General features: G+C 40.8%; 1 protein-coding gene across 1 annotated transcript in view; it reads left to right on the plus strand.

Moving 5' to 3' along the window:
- bcr (BCR activator of RhoGEF and GTPase) overlaps positions 1-18,950 on the plus strand; it is an 86,540-nt gene that overhangs the window by 26,811 nt on the left and 40,779 nt on the right. The window lies entirely within an intron of this gene.

Raw genomic sequence — 18,950 nt, forward strand, 5'->3', positions numbered from 1 at the left:
TGCCTGAAACGCCTGGATTGTACTTATTTCTTTACTTCCGTAGTGACATCAATACGTAACTCGCTAGCGCTCCAACACATTGTATGTGATAGGCTAAGGAGCAGGACATCTCTAAGCGGTTAACCATTTACAAAAGAGCCGGCCGGCTAACCAATCAGAGCAGATTGGGCTCTGGTTTCAGACAGAGGGTGAAAAGAGGTGCTGCAGCAAAGGCAGTATGAACATTTTTGAACATTAAAGCAGTCGCAGTATACAAATATGAACCTGAAAATGTGCATAGGTGAGCCCTTTTAAGCATAAAAACAAGCAAATGGTTGAATGCAGTAAACGCAAATATGTACTCTTGCTTTGTTGCCATAAAAACATATTTTGTTGGACTCGAGAAATCAATTCTGCATCAGGCAAAAATACAATTGTGAAGAATCTTAGACCTTGTAGCTTTGAGAAGAAGCTAAAAATACACTAATGCTGTTGTGTACTCTTCTCTCCTCTGCTCTGTTCCCCTGTGTGTTTGTGTATCTTGTTTGTTTGCCTTTGTGCATCAGCCCGTGTTGATGTGTGACTGTTGAATGTTTTTCTCTGTGTCACACATGTATTTTTAAATCTGAGCCTGATTTGTGTTTGGATCTCATCATATCTTAATGCAATGAGTATTGTTGTCAGCTTGGCAATCATCTGTAAACCGTGTTTTAGTAAGGGAACTACAGTACAGTCAAAGGGCAATGACCGGAAGTTCTGAACTTTAGCATAACACTGATTTAAAATAATGAACACTGCGAGTCCATGGTTTTATAATGTCATATTTAATCCTTGACATTTTTAAATGATATGCAGAGATGCTAAGTGAAGCAGAAAGCATTGTAGATGGTACAAGTAAATGGTTCTGTACAGAGAAAACGGTAAAAAAGCTGAGAGAGCTATTGTGACTGACAAATGTAAGCATGCTGCTGGCTGGCTAACTTTTCATCAATTAGCAAGTGAGGATCCATTTCTCTGTGCTACTTTCCGACTTGACCCGAAGAACACACATTGTAATCGCCCCAGCAATTAACCTTGTTTTTATTTATACCGTCCATTCACCCATTTGTGCATCTGTTCACCCATCCATAAAACAGTAATTTTCCCCCCTCTGTGTCCTTTCGCTCCAGTGCCACTGAAAACCACATGGGAGGCACTGAGTCCAGCTTCTCTTTAATTAACAGCTGGCTAGTCTAATCAAAGTGATGTGATGCTGTTGCTCGGTTGCATCATGATTTGCCTCATCATCATCCTTATTATCAGTGTCATCATTCACTCTTACTGTGTGTTCAGGCGCACACTCACACAGCGGAGATGAAGGACAGTCAAAAAGCTTCTTGGCTTTCTCTCTCTACCACTGTGTCTAGGTTACTCTTAGTTTTCATATCTTTCTGTTACCCTACTTCTGTCATTCTCTCAGGCTGTGCTTTATGATTTACATGGGAACAGATGGTTCAGTGGTGATCAAAAGTTTCACTAGAAAATTAAGTGTTTGCTTGCTGTCAGGAAATGACAATGAAAGTTTTTTTCAGGAAACTCTCCAACAGACCTTGGCTAAGAACATTTTATAAATACAAAATCTGAATGCATTTAGAGAAAGGAGCTTGTATCTGGGAAAGGAGTAATGTGTAATTTCACACCTTGAATGTGATCAGATGTGCCAGACCCCTTTCAGAGACTGTCTGGGTCACATTGGAATTCAATCCAGCCAGAAATAAATGTGTGTTAAACAAATCCACAGACTTTGCATCACACCTTGCTTCAATTAATGAAGTCTAATTCATCAGACCGGCACTACATTCTGTACCCTGAAAGGTTCACTTTTTATATACTCTGTACCTGAGTCTCAGTCTGTATTTTGTCGTTATCTGGCAGTTTTTGGAGTAAAAGCTGAATCAAGTGTTTCAGACGGAGGACTTTGGATCAAGGGCAGCAGGACATTAAGTTAAAGAAGCAGTGTTAACAGTTTTTTTCTCTGCATTGGACAGAATTAGAACACACACACACACACACACACACACACACACACACACACACACACACACACACACACACACACACACACACACACACACACACACACACACACACACACACACTTGCTGGTGAGACAGGCCTGATTCATTGTCACACACACGCCTCTGAGGGATGATGACAAAAATGACTCCTTTGTTCCTCCGCTGTAGTTCCACACGTTCTGATCATCTCTGTCTGTGTTCTTTTTTAGGTCAGATGGAGTTTAATGTCATCGTGTGTCTGCGCGTTGATGAGGAAGTCGCCATTTAATGTTGTTGTTCAAAACATGCACATCTGGAGTGTGTGTGGAGTACAGTTGCTCAGTGTTGATGGATGGTATTCATGTGTCCTTGTGGTGCATTTTGCTATATGAGGTCATGTTTGCGCAGGCATGTGTTCCCGTGTGTGTGTGTGTGGCTCCTATGTCCTTGGTAGGTAATAAGCATGTGGGACTGCGGCTTTTTGCACATCTGTGTAGTGGTGGAGAAACTGCGCAGTGCTGCTGCTGTGCACCATTTCCACCACCAGCAGCTGCCCCACCCCCCACCTGCTCGGCCCTCCCAGTCACTTTGTACACACACACACACTCACACACTCACACATAACACCAAAGGAGGTCGTTTCCACAGTTTGAGGACACCCACACTCCACGGGGAAATCTGGCTCTGCTTGAATCCTTGCGAGGACCTGCTGTGCTTTCATCACGTTTCCCCTTATTGTGTCATACAGTCATGATGTATGTATTATTAGCTCAGCTCAGCAGCCACACTGGTACTTTACCTTATTCTCTGGGTTGGTAGCAGACTTTGAAATGACAGGCTTGACAAATCATGATATGAAGATAAAGTCCGGATGTGTATAACATACTTCTGGTCATTTCTTTTATCAGTTCATTATAAAAATAGAATTTGAATTGTCAAACAGCAGTACATTTGTAAGCATTGAACCTTTATCAGTGATCCAATCACACTCTCATTTATTTTGTATAGTAATCATCTACTTGCCCTTTCCCATTATTCTCCTATATCTAACATGTGATGGTCCTGAGCTTGAATGCTGCTGAAAAACACAAATATTTCGTTTTTAACAGTTTAACATCTTTGTTATTTGAAATCCCGGCTATACATATTGATTGCTATGCATGGCATGTGGTTAAGCAAACACATATCTTTTTGGTACATTTTATTTTTAAAGTTTCAAAGCTTACTTCTGGAAGAGAACCAGGAAGTTTGGTTTTATTTAATCTCAATTTAGTTATACAGAATCAAGTTACATCACAAAGTGAGTGCTTGTTTTTGAATTTTGAGTCAAAACATCTGTTACAGTTGAGTGAAACCAATATTAGCTTTTTGATTCCTGTTGGAATCGACGCTCTAAAAGTTATTTTGTACTCTGCTGCTCTCTCTTAATGTACTAAAGTTACACCCGTGGGCGTACACCCATGCATACATATGAGCATCCCTACAACCTGCAGTGCCATGCCCTCTCCTGTGTGTAGTCTCTAGTTACATAAGCAGGCTAATGTTACCCAAGCTACTCATGTAACTGGCACCCCATAGTCAGTCAGCACCCTGGAGAGAAAGAGGGAGGAGGGGAGCAATGAAATGATTGGACGAGAAGATGAGAGGAGGTCTGAGAAACGCAGAGATGTGAACGAAAATGTAAAAGAAGGAGAGAATCAGAAGTGAAAATGAAGAAATAAAGAGGAGACAAAGCCATAGAGGGAACATGGCCTCTTGATTGTTCTTTTTTTAGCAGTTTTTGAGTGACAGAAAGCTGCCCTCATGGCCATGTTTGTAGTTCCCATTGACAGCTTGTAGCCTTGATCTGACTCAGTAAAAGCTCCGTTCCTGAATCTCTCAATTACCGTCACGCAGAGAAACACAGAAAAGGCATTAATCCTCCAATGTGTGTCTCTCATACACTCCGGGCCGCCGTAGTGTTTCTAAACGCATTCTTTTAACCCAAATTGAATATATCATTCCTCCCTGGAGGCGCCAGAGAAGAAAGAGTCTAATTCACACTGCCTGCCTCCCCGTCTCTCTCCAAGTATTTAATGCTTCTGAGAGGCTGCTATCTCGTCTCATCTCTGCTTTCCTCTCACTAACTTACTGTCTACCCCCGTTCCTTGTTTTTTCTGTCACCTTTTTCTGTCTTGAGTTGTGCTCACGATTTAGAAAGAAGCAGATAACATGAGCAACTCTTACAGAGACCGTTTACACTTGATGTCCAGGCTTGGTGTTCTTTTCCCTCCCATATATGCAACAAGCAACACTCTTCTCTTCTCCAGTTTCTAACCTTTTAACACTGACCATATCTCTCTTGCGCTGTCTCTGTGGAAAAAGTGTGTTCAAAGTGTAGGAAAAGCTCAAACCGCATGTTTGCTGAGAGCTGTGTGTAAAAGAAAATGCCATAGACTCCATGCCTAGCTAAGGGTCATGCCCTCTCCTACTCACATACTGCTATTTTAGACTGAGGAGGTAATTGCACAAAAGCTCAGCAGAAGCAGATTCTTTTCAGCACCATGCATTTACTAACATATCATTGTTTATTTATCTGTTTATAAAGGCATGTGGAATGCCCACTTCTACTGTGGTTTCACAAAATTAACTGCTGGTGGAGCAATTTACCTTTATTTTGTGTCGTAATGAATTAATGTCAGACTAATTAAATGATTAAATAACATGGATGGTTGGATATTTGATGGTCTGTTGGATTAATGGAAACTGGTGGTCCTCTCTTAAAGCAATCTCCTACAGTAATTCATTTTCTGCCGTTTTTTGTCCATAGCTTGTTGTATCCACGCATTTATTGCATAACAGATATTTTAAGCACTTTGCATAAATGTATGATCCTGCCATAAAAAGGGCTCTGCAGTTATCGGTAGCGGCAAGCATCTATGTGCCTAGCCATGTTCATATCATTGCATCTATCTATTTGTGCTGTTTGTTTTCCTGTTTTCAACATATTTCCTATATCAGCTTGTGTTTGTGTGTAGGTGTTGACGGTCAGAGTGGCATTGGGTTATTTTGAGTTGTGTCCTTGCAGCAGAGACATGGAGGATGTTGTGCTTGCATTTGTTTCCAGAGGGAAACAGATAAACAACACACACACACACACACACACACACACACACACACACACACACACACACACACACACACACGCACACGCACACACACTCAGGTCTACCCACAGCTTCCTATGTCTCCCTGCTACGTCCTGTTGCCAAGGAGACCAGGCCTGGGCTGTACGCATCCAATAAATACCTGGTAGGATCTAGTAGTGGGAGTGAGGGGTGTATACGGGGTTTGCGCCGTTTCAAATCCCTCTTTATCATATCAAAATGTAGCCTTTAAGAGACAAGAAATGCCAGGCAGTTGGTTTGGCTGCGAGCCATTGTTGGTTCATTAGTATACTATGGAATTTATCAAAAATCATTAATAAAACCACCGTAATAGGAATTGTTTTCCCCAGTCCAGACAGGCAAGGTGGGATGGAGACAAAGTGGTTTTTCATCACAGTGATGAGATGGGGGTCCTGTGTGGAGGGGAGTCAAATAGCAAACTGGTTCCTCATGACTAAGTCCCAGAGGAGACGGTGGTGAGCTGAGCCCATAACCTTCAAGAGACAGCAGCCAGACAGCCAGAGGAGTAGAGATAATTGAAATGACTCTCTGTGTTGGCTTTTTCATCTTGCTAATTATTCAGTGTCCTCATTTGGTGAAAATGCGCGTGTGAGTGAGTGCATACACATGAACAGAGAAAGGCTGAGAGTCTAGGTTTTTGAATAGTATCTCACGAGTGTGTGTTTGATCCCATACTATGTCTTTTGTAATTGTGTGTGTGTATGGGTAGGTTTTAGAGCCATTATGGGAATATTGTGAGTGCTGGGTTCAGGTAATTGATGCTTCTGGGACCCTTGAAAGTGGCAGACAGTCAAACTGGCCCGATGCCAGTTTAAAGAGGGGGAAGGAGAGATGAGGGAGGAAAAGATTGGAGAAGAAGAGATGGAGGCCACAGAAATTATATGGCAAACAAGAGATCGGGTTAGAAATGAAATGATAATAAAATTGATCTTACAATTTGTTTACCTCCTGTTCTATATTTTGCAGGTTGCTTGTTTACCTTAACACATCAAACCAAGCAGTAAAGCTGCTTGGTTTGATATCATGACTAAAATGATAAGGCCAGCAGATGCACGTTAGATCCTTGTGAAGTGTTTTTAAAGTGTCTGTGGGGCAAACATCTGTCTTTCTTTGGGGTTTTACTCCTAATTTGAAGAAAAACCAACAAATCATTTCATATTCACTTGGGACTTCTAATTCCTTCTGCTTAAACATCCTGAGTAGCATGAATAAAAAGCCTCCTCGACATCTTGACAGGTTACCTAATCAGAATTGAAATGCTCTTCCTGTTGGCGGTGGTAACCAAGGCAACGGTTCCCCTGGAGATGTGCTTTGGCAAATCTCTTCGGTCCGTTTAGCAAAGTCCTAACGCGTGTCCCCTGAACAGCTCCGGCATAAAGCAGCAGTTTATGGCCCTGAGCAGCGATGATGCTGCTGCTTGTGTTTGACCAGAGATTAGGCAGATCGGGGCCTTTGTGCTCGTTCTGCTGTCTGCCGACGATAAGCGCCGCCGCAGGCCGTCGCGTCTGAGCCGGGAGCCGTGGGAGAGGCGACAGGGTGAGGTACAGTACAGCCATTGTGGCATTTTCAGGCTGGATCGGGAAATATCACTGATTGATGATAAAAGTCTCTCTAAAGTAGGGGGTTGTTTGGCAGGGAAATCAGAAATTATCTTTTCAGGTTGTTTGCTGATTTGATATGATTTTATTTGAATTGCCAAAAAGTGCATATTTTTTTTTAGCATTTTGGGTTTATTACATTATATAAAATAAATGTTTATTCAAAAGGTATTTCATTTCATTTTTATTTGTTCCGTTCATGGTATGCACAACTTAATGTATAACAATTATTTACAAATGTCTCTATAAACACACCATACCAGGAAAGGAGCAGGGAGAAGAAAACAATCTTATATTACCTGCCCCTTTCTAAAAAACAAAACAAAAACAGAAATACTGTAGATGGTCTGTCCTTCATATTTTCTTATTCACAGCCAATCATATCAGTATCATAGGAAACAAAGAGAAACACAAAAGCTTTAATAAAAAAATACTTAGTTCCCACTTGACGGCAACTAAATGGGAACTAAGCAATTTCATATTGTACAAGTTGCAGGGAAATACACAAAATCATATTAAAATAATAACTGAGCTTTGAGCAATCCCACCCCTCCCATCAGATACACAATCCAAATACACTTAGTCTAAATAAGTGTTTACTAATAATATACTAATACTAATAACGATTTGAATGATATCCTGCTGCGTCTCAAACAAGCAGATTAAATCATCATCTTACTGTACATCACATGTTGCTGTCGACGGTCATGCTTGACATAATCATGTTTGGATATGATATTTAAATATGAAAAAGGCTTTGTATCGTCCATATCAATTTATGTGAACTATATCATCAAGAGGCAAATGTTTCGTTGTTGGCAGGAAGCTTTAGCAGTAGTCCTGATGGTTTGACATGGTTTCTTAGAGACCCTCTCAGCAACATTACCTGCATTACAGGACCTGTGGGATTGTAATGGGGATGATGTGATGTGCCTTGGAGACGGAGTAATGGAACTTATTGAAGGTCGACCTACTGTATGAAGTACATTAAATAATTGGATGCGGTTTCAAGCAGCATGCTTGGAAGAACACAAGCCATTTGCACTTTCCTTCATTACGTCTTCACCAAGGATTTTATAGCTTTGTCTCAGTCTGGAGAGAAGGCGGCAGCACATCGTAGGTGGAGCTTTACACCATTTTGAAACTCTTAACATGCTACGGTAGCACACAAAACCTAAAAAGTGATTATAGCGTTGCCATGTCTTTACACTTAGACAACCACCAAGCTTCTCGCAGTATGTGGAGGTAGCCACACCCTCCAACGAGGTGATGCTAGTTTAGTGTTTAATATGCTGCCAGACTGTACTCCCATTAGCCGCTCTGCACCACCTTAGCAGTACATATAACAGAATCCCATAACCATAAAACTCACAACCACTGTGTATAAGTGCAGTTAGTAAAAGAAAGGGTTAGGGTTATGCATGAGCACACATAACCAACACAGCTCTTGTAGAGTTTCTTCTTCTACATGGTGGAATGTGTACTCGGATCTTTCAAGTAAGAGGAACATGTGGGTGTGAAAGGTTGTGGAGTATATAGTTGCAAACAATAGGAAGTAAAGTACAAGCTCATGCTAATTGTAAAGAATACATAAATGTGAATGTACCTTATTTCCACCACCACAAATTCTTCGTGTAAGGTCTAATTTCTAAGTACAGTAACCTAGTAGACCAAATAGAAGTCCAAGTAGCACAGTCAGTTGTAGTAATAGGACTAATAGTAGTATTACATGTGTGTGGATCTGAAAATATGTGGTGCAACTCAACTAAAAAGACGCGTCAATAGTATTTAGACCCCGGTTGAATATCTGTGGCAGATAATTTACCTTTCTTATTTGAGGAATATCATGGCCTGTCATAGATTATTACTCAATCATTCTTCTTTGCCAACTGTCAGCATTGAGCCTCTAATTAAATCCAAATGGAGGAGGAGTTGTGGTGCACCCATCATTCATCAATGACAACTTTAAAGTGTCAAATCTTCTATCACACGTCAGTCATTGTAGAACAATCACTCAGAACTTTTTCTGTTTTCATAAGGCACTGTCAGACTGGATAAAGTGAAACAGGACCAGACTTGAGTTGTCATTTCTCTCAGTGCTCAGCTGAAACGGAGCCAAATGAAAATTGGAGAATGGTTTTCCTGATGAGATCAATAGACCGATGATACTTAGAAAATGTAGTGTGTTTAAAATGTAAGACTACTACTTACTACTATAAGTAAGTACTACGAGTAATTGACTTCTGTCTGGAAGAATTTATGGAAAACAAACAATCCCCAACACTTTCACAAAATGACACACAATTTCTGTATCACTCTATCCATATTAAAGAACTGAAAAAGACATATGGATTTAGTTGTATATTTTAATCAATGTAGTCATAATTTTATAACTGATTGGTTGGTTGTTCAGTTGTTTAACCTGTTAAGCCCGGCAGCCCCCGCCCCCGCGAATCCACAGATTCTAGGGGTATAAGTATCATCACTGAGCGATGCAGGGGAAGCAAACCCAGACATCACACTAAAACGGAAAATAAGTCTTACTGTTGCTGTTTTCTGATCAAAAGTTGTGTTCAATGGCATTAAAACACATACAACGCTGCTGAAGGTTAATCCAATGTCTCTGTGTCACTTTGAAATGATTACTGATAATCCATCTTTGTATTTATGGCAAAAAGCATAGTTTTCAGAGCGTAACATAGCTTTCGGTTTGGGCAAACTGGGTGCGCATCACTCTCACTCCTCATGGTAACGTGTAGATGGATTTAGGATACACAAATACACCCAAATGACCCCAGAGGTGGTTTTATTTTTCTAAATCTCTCTAAAAAGGTCAAATGTCACTTGTTTTGCATCAATCTTGATACAGGGTACTTATTATATGTTATAGTTTGGATTCCTAAAGCTTTCAGTATCCGATCCCATCATTCAAGGGTGGTTTTCACTTGAAGTAATGTTTTTTTTTTTGGACGGACACTATAATTTACATTTTTTTTACTATGTTCAATCTGAATTATTACTTTAAAATAAAAATACATCTATATTGATTCTGACTCACAGGTTTATCATTGCTTTGAGAAAAAAGATTCATAATTTACCGCTTTTAGAAGTGAAGATATAGTCATTTGTTTTGGGAATGTCATTTTCGAGCATGAGACCTGAAAAACAGGCTCAGGGGTTAACAGGTTAAAGCCAATTTGGATCAGTTGTGTCCATGTTTTCAAGATGTGACATTATTCTTAAAGGGAGGTATGTGTTGTAAATAGCTGATAAGGCCCAGTGTTCATTCCCAAGCTAGTGATTGTATTGATTGAAGCAGTAATACTGTTAGTTAATTGGCTTTCAGCTCCCCCGCTTGAGGCATACATGGATACACCAACACCTACATATGAACACATGGTAACACAAAACCCATGTGACCTTTGTCCCCGCTCCTCCAATGCATTAACCTCTAACCTCCAACCTTTGCTCTGCTCGGGGCATTGAGTGCAGCCTCCAGCAACAGACACATGAAAACACTTAACACCTGTGATTGTGTGAGGAATAGTTTGTTATATGGGATATTCGTAAGTTGTCTCTCTCTGGACGGCATTGGTTTGCAGTCAATCTACAGTATCTGTTGTCCCCAGAGGATATTTCCTAAAGTGCCACTAACAGTTTGGCAATTGAAGATTACAATCAGTACTCTTGCTGAGCAATACTTGTGTACTTGTGAACATTATATTTGTCAAACAGTATAATGTTATCATAACGTTAACAGCAGGGTATTTTAAGCATGTTAGCATTCTGACATTAGCATTTAGCTCAGAGCAACGCTGCACCAAATTACAGCCTAAAAGAGCTGCTAGCGTTGCTGTAGTAGACTTTCAAGTCATAATGTGACCTAATTTGCACTGAAATATCATGTCTTAGAAGTCAGGTGTTATCTTATATGGTAAAACAAGCACCCATTAGCTACTAGTTATACCAAAACATTGCTTTTAGACTACTCAAACAGTACAAGTTTGCAGTTTCAAAGTCAGGGAAATTAAGAACATCTGGAATTGTTGTAAATATTAGTTTAAACTAAATTGATCTGCCAACTTATTTTGTTCTTCAATATTAGCTTATTGCCTTTTAAATACAAGTAATTGCATTACAAAAAGGCAAATACATTGATGTCTAAAATCTTAGTTCTTCAGGTCTTAATGAGCCCAATTTCTAGACAGTTTAACCGCCGTTTGTTTCGCCACACATTTCTAGCTTCTTTTACGAGTAGATTCATGACCAGATGTAAAAACAGTTGTCGATGTGTTCTTTTTTGTTTGTTTCTCATTCTACAAACCACATCTTAATGAACTATATCAGTCATACTCCTTTCTATTGGGTCATTTGTTAGCATCTTTAAACCAAGTCCAACAACTGTGTCAAACTAAAAGAAATAGCATTCCTATCAGTCCCATTCATTCTATTTTAATCAAGCGCATTAGAGCATTTAAAACCCACACATTACTTATGATTGTCCGCAAAGTGTTTTGCAAATAGCAATGGAGGTTTAAGTGCCAGCTTCAGAGCAGATAAATTAATGAGGCTGCTCTCCGCCAACGCTGAAACACACGCAATTGCTGCGGTGCTCATGATGCATTAAGTAGAGTGTCGGAGGGCTTGGATCTGCCCTCAAGATTTACCGCCGCGGTGAGATCGCAAACTGGCTCCTGCAAGGGCCAACGTGAAAGAGGAGAGCAGAAAGGAAAGGTAGTATTTAGAAAAAAAGCAAAAGAAAGCTCCTAAAAGCTGAATGGAAACGAAAGAGCAGATATAAATGTGGTATTATTGTATTTACCCTGAAGACCATACACATACTGTAGATACCATTAAAGATCCTAAATGTTGTATTCACTTAGTCTACCATCCTAAAAGCCTAGTCTATTCTTCATCACACATAACCATCTTTGCCTGTAGAAAAGCGCAGTCTAATGAGTGCTGAGCTGCTAATTTAGCATGCTGTATTATTAATCAGAGTCTCTGTGTGATTTTGCAGCAATTTGAACGCTTATTTCCCCCATAATGCTTCGGGGGACGGGGTAATGAGTCTCTTTCCTAATGACTTTAGCAGTTGACAGAAAAGACACGACAGGCGCTTTACGAATCAAAGGTTTGTCTGGCAGGATGAGGGGAGAGTGATGTGTGTGGTTGAGCATGTGTCCGCCGAGACGGTAGAGCGCTCTCCTGGAAGTCGTGTGTGATCAAAGGCAGCGACGGCAGGAAGAAGAGAGAGAGAGAAAAGATGTAGAAGGAGACAGAGAGAAGGAGAGAAGTGGGTACAGAGGAGGATGTAAAACACTCGGTGCAGAGGGAAGTTGACACAACGTAGAAGAAATGACACAGCCGTGTGTTGTTATTTATCTTTGTGTCCACGTCTTTCGTTCTACTTATGTTTATTTTTGTGTTTGGGTCCTTATCCTTTGTATTAATCTGCCACCTGCCTGCCTGCCTGTCAACTTTTGTCTTGTTCTCTCTGTCTCTTCTCATCCTTCTTCCTTTTTATCAAATCATTTTCTGTTACTTTCCATGTCTCCATGTATTTCTACTTTCCTATATATCACACTCGTCTTGTGACAGTGATGCAGAATGCCAAGGCAGCATCCCTTGCCTGAAAACTCTATAAAAATGAGGCTCATGAAACACAGAAATGATTAGCTTTTTCTCTGTATTATAGAATTAAAAATCATATTTCTTTTACTGTTTTTTGGACAAACATAAAATAAATCTTAACTTGCTGCACTAAACTCTTGTTATGGCACCATACATGCTTCTATTTAAGATTAAGTAAAGTTCGACTTTCACTTTGCTGATGTCTCTTTGACATGAATTACCATGAAAGACTCGGGAAACATGATTGGCACTAGTTGTAGTAATTAAGAGTCAGTATCCTTCATAATTGTCCCAACACTGACTCAAATTACACCACTTAAGACAATGTGTCATTTTTGTACAGCCCCTTCTAAAACTACAAAAGGCCTTAAAGACTTTGACTTTTACATTGTGTACTACAACTGCTTCTCCTACATTAGTGGTGTTTTCTTTTGAATCCAAGTAAGCAGCATATGGGCAGCCACAGGCGATATTGCAGGTGAATGTAACTCATCAGCACTCGCAGCTGTCATATCTGCCACTGTTTCTTTCTCTTTGGCAGATATTTATGGCATAGAGAAACATTGACAAGCATCTGTCCCCATGAGTAGTTTAGGAAACGCACAAAACCACACATAATCAAATGTATAAAAAGGGTTGTAGCACAAACATTGTGAAGCCACACGGTAAAACCAGCACCACTGCATGCTATACACAAACAAATACTTCTGCTCATATCTTCTCCTGAACTATGACTTCATGCCATGTCTTTTGTCCTTTGTATCCTTTTTCTGTCATCCGCGTTCTGCCTGTCATTCCTCCATCCTGAGAAAAAGGGACAATTACATCACTGCAGGTGGCGATGTTCGTTTTGAAAAAAGTAGCATTCTTTTCTCAATTTGGCGATCGTCCCAGCTTTCTAACCGAAACCGTCGGCATCTGCTGCTGGGTTGTATCCGCAGAGATTATCAACGCTGAGGCAAAGAGATTTCCTCCAGGAAACAAATTGGTTTATTATGATTTCTCAAGTCGAGTAATGTTGATAATTCAAGTGGGAACAAGGAATTCACTAGCAATAAGGTGATTCGATTGTAAATAAGATGAGGAGAGTTATTGTGTTACATAGGGAATGTGTGGTCCTCTCAAAGGAGCGGTAGAAATTCAAAAATAAATTCATTAAATCAGAAGAGCTTTCAGGGACACATTGCCTCTGCGGGAGTGGTTTATTTAGCCAAATACACGCTTTGCTTATTCCAAAGCATCCTTCACGGCAATTCTTTGAAGAATACTTTAGGGTTCATATCTATCTTGTGAGAGTCCCCACCTAGTTACATTTAATGGTTTATATGAGGCATGCAAAGTGCCAGTGGTGACCTCGTGTGAAAGTGAAGAATTTATATTTAAACTGTCCCCAGATAGTCGCATCTTCCTAAGCCACACCTCCAGATTTTACTGCCTAACTTGCAGATATTGAGGACTTTCAGGAATACAGTCACCAGTTTAATTTGACACACTTTGCATCTTCTGCCCTCTAATGACAAGATAGTGGCATTTATCAAATTAACTGCTGTCAAGTGCCAGTGCATTCGCAGGAGGATTATGAGTGAAAGGCTGTTCATTTGACGGCATGTCTGTCCCCCCCAGCGACGCTGTAGCTGAGCCTTCACTTTCATTTCCACAGCCTCCCACTTTCTCTCGCCTACCAGCCCCCTCTCGTTGGAGCTAAATTGTCTCTAAATTGGATATTTAAGGGGAAGTAGGAACTCAGGGGAAGGGGCGCTTTCTGTCAATTGTTTCCTCTCCTTGCAGCCCCCCACTTCCCTTTCCGTCATGGTGTGCAGTACAGCCAAGCATATGTATTTTACACCATTTCTGAGGTGCATTTTGGAGATGGGGGGCATCTTATTTATCTCAAGTATCCAGACTTGGCCTCTATAAAAAGCTAAGCCCTTCCAAATCCAACACAGTGTTTATGAATTAGATTTAATGAGGGGGAAGCCATTAAAACACACCATTCGATCTCTGATTACAGACTCCTCTCATCAAATAGCCAGATTAAGAGAGTGTGTTGTAGCGTAACATTAGGATCCTATGGGGCTGGGTGGGGTTAGTGTGACTTGTGTGTGTGTGTGTGTGGGGTGGGGCTATATTGTTTGGGTGACAGTCGTCTTTCTATAAATGCCTCAGAAGCAGAGGCAGATTTATGACGGCCATGCTCTTTGGAAAGCATGAGGGGGGGATGGAGAAGCAGCTCTCACTTTCGAGGATATCTTATGCCTCCTCTGAGAGTCACTCCCCCGTCTCTCCAATTTCACGGCTGTCTGTCTATTGCATTGTCTTTGTCTTCTTTCTCTTTATTGCGAGTCATCGTTTTCTTACTTATTATTGTAGTTGTTATAATTATTTCCGCCTTAATGGTGGCTCATTTCATCATTTTCTTTTGTCTCAGGCCTCCTTTGCTAGAGCACTTGTTTCCTTTGTCAGAGAAGCCTTTTAATTCCTTGTATTTGTGAGGGTGAGAGAGTGAGGGCAGCTCATTCATACAGGAGATGTTATATCCATTATGACTGAGAGCAAAAACAGGAAAGACTGAGACACAGTCAAAGAAAAAGGGCAGAGAGGAGGTAGCATGGGACAAAGAATGAACAGTGGCAGAGGGTCTGCTGTGTGGCCTCTCAAAATGATGACACCCGGTAGTGCTTAAAACTGTTGTACACTTGAAACGGCTAATGAGGCACTTACACAAAAGAGAGACGCTTTTTGCAGGTCAGATTTAGCTGTCAGTTTAAATATAAATGTTCTTAGCTGACTTAGGAATATATATATATGTTTTCTTGGGTTTGACATTTTGAGGAATGTGCCTATTTGTTTTTGTTGGAAGTAAAAAACAAAGATGGAAACCTCTCTTGTGTATGCTAATATGGAGCTACAGAGGATTAGCTTAGCTTAGACTGGAAGCAGGTGAAACATCTGGTGGGGCTCTGTTCTCCCGGCGTTTGGACTTTAAACTAAGCTAAACTAATTATCGCCAAGGTCTTACTCCATATTTTCCATACAGATATTTAAATTATATTGGAATTCTCAAAAAAGAAAAAGCTTTATACTAAGCTAAGCTAAGCTAATTATCTGCAGGGTCTAACAGCACATTTTACTTTCACTTTTATTTATTTTATACAGATATTTCAGTGATATGGATTTTCTCAAAAGGAACTGCGATCTGATAAAATAAAAGAGAACAACATAATGATTACTCAGTGGTAAGGTTTTTTAACTTTGTGATTCAGGCTCAATTTAGTTGGGCTCAAAGCAATAGTCTTATCATGTACGGTCTATTCCTTTCTAATTGTATTACTTACCAAAATATCCCTTCACCAAGCATCACACAGGAGTAGTAATGAGTTGCGAAGAACTTGGATGTACAGTCTTTGAAGCCTAAAGTTATCTATTATATAGGAAGTCCCGTCTACCGGTCAGCGTCACTTGACACCGTGAAACCCTGATACCCTGCCCGTGATATTGTTTTGGAAAGACCCATGTGTTGCCATGGCAGCAGAGCACTAGCTATTCCCAGTGCGATTGTAGTTTTCCACCTGCAACAGGAAAAATACCTCCTCCCTCCCAAACACTGTTTCCATGTAAACATTTTATGAGAGTGTGTGTGTTTTATTTCCTAGTGTTTGAAGCAGACTGAGGTTGTTTTATTTTGCCAATAGCTCCAGGAAGAAATCAATGGGTGCACTGTTTTTTGGAGAATCAAAAAAGGCCGTGTGTGTGTTAGCTTTTCTGTAATATTTGCAGTTTATACTTTTCCTTGGGGGGGTTGTATGGGAAACAAGAGAGGAGTGGAAGGTGCTGATCTGTGAACAGCATGAGGAAGAGGCCAGCTGTGGTAGAGGCTACAAATCAGCCGAATCACAAGTGATGTGTTCACAAGACGGATGGAGAGATGAGACAGCGAAAGAGAAAGAAAGAGGCAGTTAGATATATGCGAAGATCTAGGGGCATATAAACAATGTGCGTGAAAGACAGACGGAGAGAAACTGACTCAAGGCGGCGTTAGAAGCAGCGTCTGGGCCGAGATGAGGTCAGACGTGGACAGACTGAAGCCTAGTGTTTGACGTCCACAGGCTATAGTGAGCCATTAACAGACCTGTCAAACGTAGCCCCTCCCCCATAGGAAACTGCTGGTATAAACACTTTATTATAATGGCAGGCTAGTAATAGTCCTCACTTTTTTGTAACTTAGCAATCCCTCAAAGAAAACATTACATTTAGCTAAACTGGAGCTTTTTAGGTTGTAGCTTGTGTTTGTTTTTGTACCTTAGACACATACATTCTCCAGAAGGCACTGTTGAGTCAGAGTCAGGGCTGCAGTGATTCACTGGGCATTGTATCTACAGTTTATCATTATTATTCATGACTGTGGTTTTAGGTCTGTGACTGTGTTTCCTTTTAACTAAGGGGTGGTTACAGCCTAAAAAATGTAGTTTGGATCCTCAATATTTCTGGCCCCAGGGTTGTGTGGGCACTAAATGCATTCCACACAGACTCACACACATGCACACACACACATGCAAACACAAAACCTCACTGTGTTTCTAGTGACAGCATTTTTCCACAGCAAGGTGGTAGGAAGATCAAAATTACTGAAGCTATGCTCCCTAACATGGATACACAGAGGAGGGGTTCGAAAAGAAAAGAAAAAGAAACACATTCCAGGATGCCACTAATTTCCCACTTGGTGTTTTTAGCATCCACAACCCTTATTTTTAGACCGTCTGTAAATCAGATTTAGTTAGTGAGTAACCTCTAAAAAACGTTAGATTTTGTAAATCAGTAATCTTAATAGGCAGAAAGACAGTTAACTGCACTCTGCTACAGGCTGAATGTTTATGTGTGAACATAAAGCAGAACATTTATGGTTGATCAACACAAACAGGAGTCTTTTGAAACTCAGAAAATTATAAATAAAACAGCATAATGCAGGAATTGCAAATACCAAACTAAGTCTAAAAGTGATGGAAGAATTTGTAGAACACCACTCAGTTTGGTTTGCAAGATTTGGCAATGTGGGAAGAGAGTGTTTGCATTTTACACACACACGCACACGCACACGCACACACGCGCACGCACACACACGTGTCACACACAGGGCCTCTATATCGGTGTTTGCCTGGCAGGAGGCCGCTGGTCGAAGCAGGCGCATTGGGCAGCGGCCGCCCACAGGCAGCAGCTAGTACGAGAAGCGAGCGGTGGGTGGGCTGAAGGTCAGACGGGCCCTGAACACACCACCATTGTTCTTTCTATCTCTTTCCTTCACACTTTGACCTGCGAAACATATGTCTGTGTATCTGCGGTTGTATGCTAAAATATCTCAACGAAAGAGAGGTGTAGAAACAATGGAGGCACAACATACTTTGGTAGCTGTATGTGTTCTAAAGCTGCTTTTAAAATAGTATGTACTAGAGTGTATTCTGCATGTTTGTGTGTTGACCGTGGCATGTTATTAGTCTGAGTCAGCACAGAGGAGGCCGGCCTGCTCTCTGAGAAGAGCGGCTCTGTCTAATGTAGGAGTGGGAGGAGATGAGCAAAAGGTCTTCTTTGACATTCAAAGATGCATGATGTCTTCCCCTCAGCTGTTACACACCAGATTCCCCGAACCGCTGACTGTACTCTCCCCTCCTGGAAGCAGAACTATTTAAACTAAAACATGTTTAGTGAAAACCGCAACTCTAACTTGGGAATGGGATGCATTTCCTCATGGAGTGCAACATTGTGAAACAAGTTGTTTTAAGTCTAATTTGTAGTTTCTTTGCATCCAGCTTGACCTTTGGTTTTTAGTTGTTTTCTCTCTTCTAATTCTCCTCATAAAGAACATCACACATAATCATATGCAAAACTACTTTGAGCTGGTATTTTCCCACAAAGAAAACGATTGCAGAAGCTGGTCAAAGGCAGGTTACAGAAGAATTTCCCCAGAGATGCTTCAGAAATTATTTGAACCTTGACCCAGTTTGTAGTGGTTGGCCTCTTCAATTGCCTCGTCTCAGAGCTGTATGTTTTGTATAAGGGCATGAACAAAGATGAAGGGGGAACTCATTTGGTGTGCCCTAGTTTTGTAGAGCCGCATTAATTAGTGTTAGAAAATTAACTTTGCGCTGCACAAGACAACCTTCTGTGAGCATCAGGCCAACCAGCAAATGTAAGACATGAGTCTAGACAAAGGATATTTGCTGAGATTGAAGCTTACTTAAGTTCTTTGAGATATGAGAGTATGGATTTAAACTACTGTTTTGCATAACCATAATGACAATTGTCTGCCTCCCTATGTCAGTGGAGTGCACCTCGGAAAGCTTCACAGTTATAGTAACTTTGGTGATTTGCTAAATGTGTCGATTTAGGGTGAGAGGTAGAATGGTCATTCCCTAGTCAAAGAGTTGAGGGTTCAATCCCTCAAGCCTCTGCGGTCAACATATCCGAGTGTTCTTGGGCCAGAAACTGAACCCCAAATTCCTCTCGATTTCATGGTGTGGAGTGTGTGTCAATGTTTATCATAT

The sequence above is a fragment of the Trematomus bernacchii genome, unplaced genomic scaffold (genome assembly GCF_902827165.1).
Source record: "Trematomus bernacchii unplaced genomic scaffold, fTreBer1.1, whole genome shotgun sequence".
NCBI classification, from domain to species: Eukaryota; Metazoa; Chordata; class Actinopteri; order Perciformes; family Nototheniidae; genus Trematomus; species Trematomus bernacchii.